The following is an 8,521-nucleotide window of genomic DNA, read 5'->3' on the forward strand; positions in this document are numbered from 1 at the left end:
ATTAAAAACTTGACATTATACATATTGATAGTTAATTGTTACTACGTACATTCTTTTTATTTGAGCATAAATTATTGCATATGTATTTAGTGTGTATATAACCGTACGATGTATAATGCCTATAATTCTAGGATAATGCACAGTTGTAGAGGAAGTAGTAATGAAGGAATGTTGTGTATTTGTAAATACATAACAATAATTAAAATGTTCTAAAAAACACATGGTAGAGAGAGGAAAAAGGAGAGAGATAGGAAGAAAGAGCTCTTTATATGGACCCCACCTACTTTTTGGTCAGATTGTCTCACGTGATGGGTTTGTAGTAAATTTAAGACTTCAGACTATTTTTTTTTAGTAAAAAAGTTAACTTATTAATAATTAGTAAATATATTTTATAAGAACTTGAATAAAAAGGTCAATAATCAATTATGGTCGGGTTAAATTTGGATCGGGTAAAATCAAATCGAGTTAAAATCGGGTCGGGTTAATATCAGTTCGGGTCAAAACAGATCGGATCTGATCGATTATTTGTCGGGTCAATTTCGGATCGGGTTGAGCTCAGGTCGGGTCAAATCGGTTCGGGTTGAGTTCAGGTCGGGTCAAATCGGATTCGGGTTGAGTTCAGGTCGGATCAAATCGGTGTCGGGTTAAGTTCAGATCGGGTCAAGTTCGGATTCGGGTTGAGTTTAGTTCGGTTACAGTTCGGGTTTGGGTCTTGAATTTCTCGGATAAAATCGGATCGGTTACAGTTCGAAACGGATAATTTTTTTCGGGTCGGTTCGGGTTTGACACCTCTAGTTACAAGTTCGAATCCTACGACAATCACAATTTTTTTTAAACAAAGGATTACAAAGAAATACAAAGGCGAGTAGATTTTTAACCTCGGTTTCGTAAAAATCATAATCCTTTCCCTTTTTTTATTTTATTTTATTTTATTTTTTATTTGCATCAGTTTGATTGGCACATTTGTCGAGATGCAACTTTGACCATTAATATCTTTAACAAAATTATATTATGAAACTAGACATTACGACGAATCTAATGATATATTATACTTCTTCTGTTTTTTATAGTTGATACCATTCTATTATCACGCTTGCCAAAGCATGTTTTTAACGATTCATATTTCTAATTATCAACATTGTAAAATCATAAAAAGTGGATATTAATAAAATATATATTGAAACGATTCAAACAAGATCTCACATGAATATGTTTTATCGTATTTATAAACCACAAAAGCGAGTCAAAGTGTGTTGTGTGAATAGTGTAAAAGTCAAACGATGTCAATTAAAAAAACGAAGGAGGTATAATACGGAGTAACATTTATTTATATTATAAAAGTGAAAAAATTAAGTCAATCGTGATATGTGAATAGTGCAAAAATCAAAGTGATGCATTTAAAAAAAAAACGAACGGAGTACTTCGTAACATTTGCATTATTCATACTCCCTCTATGTTTTAATAAATGTTACAGTTTGACTTTTTCCACTATTCTCATAATGGTTTTAACTTGATTAATTCACTAATATGTAAAAACAAACAAATGATATTGTATAATATATTATTGGATTCGTTATAATGTATACTTTCATAATATGAATTTTCCTATAATTTTATTAACATATGATTAGATAAATTAACGGTCAAAGTTAACGGTCAAAGTTATGTCTCGACATGTGTGTTTGGTCAAAGTGTAACACTTATTAAAACACAGATGGAGTATATGTTTACTTTGATTATATTATATTTTGCATTATGTATCAACCTTTTACGTAGTATATTTTTTAGTAATTATGATTTATAATTATAAATATTAATGGTCAAAGTTATACATTGACAAGTGTGGCATAGTGTTGCGAATATAATGAAACCAAGAGAGCAAAAGCATTTTCTCTGGCTATGTGATGTACAAGATGTATCCACAATCTACATTGTGTAGATTGCAATATTTAATACCCCAAGAATAGTAACAAGGAATCCTTAAATACTACTCCGTACAAGCAAATGAATACTCCCTCAGTTACGAATTACTCGCAACAATTACTAAAAATAGCCGGTACACATTACTTGCAACAAATTTTTTTCTTTCCTTTTTTAGTAACTTTTTAAGAGTGAAATGGCGACTTTACCCTTACTATTATTTTTTAAGTTTGTTTACCATGTTATCATTACACTTACTTAACACTTAATCTAATCAGTAACTTTAACCACACTCCCACCAAAAATTAACCTCCTCCATCCTTATTTCATCAAAGATCAATCATCTCCCCAACTACCTCATTGAATGAATTGCATTCAATTCCCTTTGAATATGCTGCCCAGTTTCACCTTCTTTTGGAGTTTTCTCCAGAAATTCTACATAAACCTTAGATCTACTTCCTTTTTCCCTCTTCTCTCTCCTCTTCGTACTATCGTCACCCTCTCATTTTCTCTCTAAAACCCTAAATTCAATTTCTTATTACTCTCTTCCACACACCATGAGTTCCAACCCAGATCCAAATGAGCCCCTTCAACGCACTGAGAAGGATAGTGACCCTCCGTTCACACTCTATAGGGCGCAGCGAGGAACTGGAATCATGAAACCAGTTCGTCGGTGCTTTGCTTTGTTCTCGAGGTTCACCCATGGTAAAATTAGGGCTAAACTTGCTGCATACAGTTCTAGTGATGACAAAGAGGAGAATTTGAGGGGAGATACAGCGCAAAAGGAGGTTATTTAGCCTACACTAGGTCCAGATCTGTCGGCTTATGGTGCCCTGGTTTATGTCCGTGTCGCGGCTTTGAAAGAGGGCCTAACTGAAGTTATTGTGGAGAAGGAAAACCCTTCTGGGGAGTTAGATCTGGTGGAGCTAGGTGGGTCTGAGGCTGCTGGTGCAGTGGTGGAGGTTCCTGACTCCCCTGAGGTGGTGACTGAAGTTTTCCCTGAGTCCCTCAAGGCTTCCACCACCGGCGGCTCCTCCAGGGGGAAGCAACGGGTCAAATCTGTATTCACAGAGGATTTTAGTGATTGGGATCCTGCTTACATGGCCTATTTGAGGGACAAATACCCTCATGACTTCCCTTCCTCTAACTGATCTTGCAGCGGCGTAACTATTGCTAAACCCTACTTGTTTATTGTGATTAAATTATGCTTTGATTGGGTGAAATAGATTTTGATTTGGTTATTATGTTGAGTTCCTTCATTTGTTTCTTAGTTGCTTATGTTGATTGTTGTTGCTGGTTGTACTTGTTATGATGCTGAATGTGTTGGATTGGCTTTTAGTAGCCTGGTGAAATATGGTTGATGGTTGCTGTAGGCACCTGATTGTGTCTCCCCAAAAACCAAACCCAGTGATGAATAACTTTCACGTCATTTGATTATCGAACGAAGTGAAAATGTGAAAAGTATTGTGATGTGGTCGTTTTAAATAAAAATACTTCTTTTTGTTTTCGAAAATATTTCTTTTCTTACTCTATTTATGGAAAATGTCCAGTCTAGTTTTGTTTGGTTCATGATATGGGTCCAATAATAGTGTAGTTGGATTGGGTTTGGAAAGAGCTTTCCAACAATATATTATAAGCTCAATTCCGATGAATAATGAGGAAGTTATGGCCAAAATACTAAATTGGGCTTGAAATGAGTTTTATATACGGCCCAATGATCAAGTGGAAGGCCCATTAATTAATATTCCTAAAATCAGTAGTATTGACTTTAATCTTCTCGAATAATCTAGAAGGTCCTTTAAAATTCTAGTGGAATTAGGATTAATATTTATATCTTTTAGAAAATAAAGAGTTTTATTTGGAATAAAACAAGTGTTTTGAAAGATTAAATATGATTTTAAAAAGATAAGTACGGATGTTAATTAGTCTAATTTAATTAGATTAAGGACAGTGTACAATTTTGAATTAATGCGTTGACCATCACGAAACGACAGCTCCATCGCGTCGCGATGGACACTGTCGCACCGCAATGGGAGCAATTTTTCTCCAAATCGAATTCGATCTTTTTCTGATCGTTTCGGGACTTTTTTCCTTATAAATAGGGTCTTTGTTCCCCGTTTACAATCACCAACAATCATTTGATTCTCTTCTCTCTCTTAAGCAATAGCTTGTTCTTTCTCCCTCTTTCTAGCCTAGCCTTTTTACAAACACAACACCGCATTCACGAGTTCTAGACACACCTAGCCAAGTTCGAAGTTGCTTTCGTCCTAGACGTGAAAGGTTGATAATTTCTGAGGGTTTGGTCCCAAATCCCTATTTCAATTATTTAAATTAATTGTTTGATTTAATATTTTCATTGAAGTTACTAACGTGTGTATTGTTTTGATAGAAAGAGAAACGAGGTAACAAAGTGAGTAGTTTTATTGCTTTGTTTCTTTAAAAAGCATACTCAAATTATTTTGATTCCTAGTATTATGTTAGGATGTTATTTATGCTTTCTAGTGTCATGTTTAGGTTGCTTCCTATTTCTTATATCATGTTAATATCATGTTAGGGTTAAAGATTTGATCTTTAATGTTTAGTGATATGCTAGGGTTTGTTATTAATCTTGTTAGTATCATGCCTAGGATCTTGTTATTATTATGCTTTGTTGAGATTGAGATTATGATGATGATTTGTTGTGTCAATATTATTATGTTGCTTGATGTATTATTGTTATTGATTGATCACCCCCTCTCTTGCAGGATTAAAGGGAATTTGTACTTGTAATCACGCTTAATAAGATAATTAATAATTTTATTTAGGCTAATGTGATTTTAATTCAAGTGATTGCCAATAATAGTTTTGTTTGTGCATTAATATTCAACTAACATAGATTAAACAGGTTTAGGATGAATATATTGATTGTATGTTAGTCAGAAAGCGCACATGAATATGAGAAAAATAAAGTAGAGGCCTATTTTTAGGGCAGGGTTCAATCTCTTTTAGGTTGGATTTGTACCTTCATCCCCAAATATTCAGTCATGGTTCAGGACCACTATGGAGTTAGCGATCTCATGGATCGTGAAGGGGTGTAACCTTCACCCTATGAACGGTTTACAAGTTCCTAAAACTTGTTGGCGACTCTTTTGCTCTAGCTTCATTCCCTTTGGACGCCACCATAGTTAAGTGTATAATCACAGTGGGGCTCAAGTGTGGGATGCTTGAAATAATCCCTATAGTTGCTGATGGTTGTTGGTATATTGGAGTTTGGTTGTTTTTGATGGATGATGGTGGATATTGTTTCTTTAATACTTGTTGTGTTGATCGATTGAGACCCTAGTTCATGTTTTATGTACATGAGTCCCAACTATTGCCTTGTTTAGTTAGGGGAATGTTGTAGTACATGGATGATGAGCATGATTCTTTCATTATGGCCCATTGAATACTATGGTTGAGTGTGCTGTTTGCTGGATGATTTGAGTCCCAACTGTTGCTTGTGTTGTTGGTGCATTGAGTAGTCCCTCTCCATTCATGCATCAAAGTGTAATGCATATCCAGATGATGAAGGGACTCATCTGACAGTAGTCCCTTAACAAAGGATGGCTCCAACAACTTCATAGAGGTTGTTGTTACGGTGCCTTGTTGAGGGAGTATGATATGGTTAAGACAATCCCATCTGATGGATATTGGTACCGTAGTCACTGTCATAATAGAATAAGCATATGTGCACTTGTATTTTTGCATTTCCAAAATATTGAGACTTTACATAAGTCCTACTTCATTTACACTACACTGTCATGACTGCTTTACTAATGTTCCTAGCCTATTTACCAAAATACACATAAACAATACAAAAACAAACAAAAAACAAGTTTAAGTGTTACTGGTTATGTGTGCCAGTCCATGAGCTAGTCTAGAGGTTGTTGGTTACATCTTCATAAACAAAAACTTGTGTTTTGCATCTTCATCTTCAAAAACTTGTCTTTTGCATCTGAGTCTTCAAAAACTTGCATCTACATCTTCAACTTCAAACTCAAAAGGTTGTTGTTTGCATCATCACTTCATCAGTTTGCATCCACTTCCATTTCTTATGTTTCTGGTTGCATTCCTATTGTTGGAATGAAAATGGTGTTAAGATAGTTCACGGTCTGAGTTATGAGCTCCCTGCTTACTTCCAGTATTTCTTCTAGAGTCATTTCCCTCTCTTGTCTTGCCTTTGCCATGTCGGGTGAGTTAAAGTTATTTCCACCCTGTTTTTCCAATATTTTTATCATGCATGGTTGGAGAGTGATCCAGGAATACTTGTTGAGTGTTGGATCAAATACCTCAAATCAAATGCCTCTGCCACTTTTTCTAGAAGTTCATCTAATTTGGGAATGATTGATATTGGATTAATTGTATAACCCTAAAGAGACCAAGACCCAAAACATTTAGGTCAGGGGATTGGGCAGGTTGGACAACAAATTGGATGTTAAACCCATTTGCTTGAGTGGCTGCCAAAAATTCCTCATCTGTTGGAATTTGATAAGGCCTTGCATTGTCCCATTATATGATTATGTTTTTTAACAACTGTGCTGGCCACTCTACATGTATAGTTGGAATGATTTTGTGTAACAGCATGTCCCTTATAGCTTTTCTGTTGACACTCTGAATTGCTTTTATTTCCAATGTTCCTGCTTCTCTGTTTTTGCTTTTCTTCTTAACCCTTTCATACTTGACAAAAGGAAAGAGACCATACTTTCTTGAGTGAATCAAAGTCCCTTGCTTATTATATACAGGATTGTCAATCATTCCCATAAACATTGCCTTCAACTTGAACCTTTTTTAGTGTCGTGCTTTGTATGAGGTTTCTTCATTTGGTGTTAGGTAAAAGGTCCTTGTTTCTGGATTCAAATAGAACCATTTCTCATCAATGTGGATGTAATGTTGCATATCCATAAAAGTAGGGTCACCCTCACTAGGAAGAGGGTTAACATGATTAAGCACCCACTTCAGCCTTGCCACTTTGTGATTGTCACTTAATGTAGGGTGATTGGTTGCTGTTGTAGGAGTTTATAGGTACTATAAAGTGGAAAATCATGAATCATATTCAATCAAGCACCTAATCCCAAGATCGCATGCATAACACACAAGACACATAATCATACCTTTGAAGCGTGAATTCCACGTAACTATTTGACAGGCAAATCAGGGAGAGAATAGAGCCCCAAGCGTTGCTCCTCTACTTAGTCCACGAGCTTCAAACGAGCCGTCCACCAATACTAGATTGGTCGAGTGAAAGAGGAAAATCGCGATCACCACCTTTAAAGGACTAACCGACCACCACGATCCACTACCACCACGAACCACCACATTGGCGCAAGGGAGTAGGAGAGTTTGAGAGGGCTTGGTCTCGTGTTCGCTAACTCAGGTTTTTGATCTTGCTGATCAATTGAATTACATTAACCTGCAAACCCTAGGCACCTAGTCTATTTATAATCATATCATAATTAGACTAGGTTAGGAAGCCTAAAACCCTCCAATCCTCTCCATATGGCCAGCCATACTAGGGGATGAGGCCCATCATGGGCCTCGTCCTCTCGTGCTCGATTTAGGCCCTTTGTGTGACCTTATAGGATCCATCCAATTGGGCTTTGGGCTATTTTACTAGCCCAAAGATCGTTAGTACCTCTAGCTATGATAAAACGACGACCCAAATGTCCGAACTTAATTATCTCCATAATTTGATCCATTTATATATCTAGTAATTGCACACGACGAAGACATAAATCCTTCAACCTCCCACTTGTCTAAGACAAGTGTGCAATATTCACTACTACAAAAAAGGCTTTAAAGAACGGTTGAAACGGGCTTTATAGAACGCCTTGGAACCGTTCTTCTGCTAAGCGATGTATAAAGTATATAGATCGCCTCAAAGGGGCGTTCTATATGTTAGGCAATAGAGAACGGTTCTTAGTCATAACCGTTCTCTTTTCCCTTCATGAAATTAGAAAATAATGAAGAAAAACACAACGGGTAGGCTACTTAACCGTTTCATATTACTCCTACAAAAGAGAGCTGTCACCTTAGACAACCGTTCTCTATTCTTTTATTTTTTTTAAAAAATAAAATAAAATAGCTAGCATATACATCAATCCGTTGTATTCTGGTATTTCCTATAGTATTTTTCTTGTACATACTTTTTTGGATATATTAAAATAAAAATTACAGTATTGATAAAAATAACTTGTATACAAAGTATTACTCGTAATGTAGTATAGTAAAAAAACTGCATTTTCTTTGTACAAATACTTCCTTTTATCATGTATGTACAATTCAAGTATATGAATGATCAAACAAATCTAGGGTACTACTTATACTAAAGTACTGTATCATTTAACACACAAGTATTTAACATAATTCATCTATAGTGCCTCATTCACCATTTGTCTCATTTCTTTGTTGAGTCTCGTCACGTTTTCGATAGTCGATTAGTCAGAGAAGATGAATTAAATTAGAACACCTATACAATTCAATAACATAAGAAATTAATTCCAATATAGTGACAAAACAACCAAACAACAATTAAAAAAAAAGTAGATCAGAGAAACTACAAAGGCATAACTAAACAAATTAAAAA

Source organism: Chenopodium album, chromosome 11 (genome assembly GCF_948465745.1).
Source record: "Chenopodium album chromosome 11, dcCheAlbu1.1, whole genome shotgun sequence".
Classification (NCBI taxonomy): domain Eukaryota; kingdom Viridiplantae; phylum Streptophyta; class Magnoliopsida; order Caryophyllales; family Amaranthaceae; genus Chenopodium; species Chenopodium album.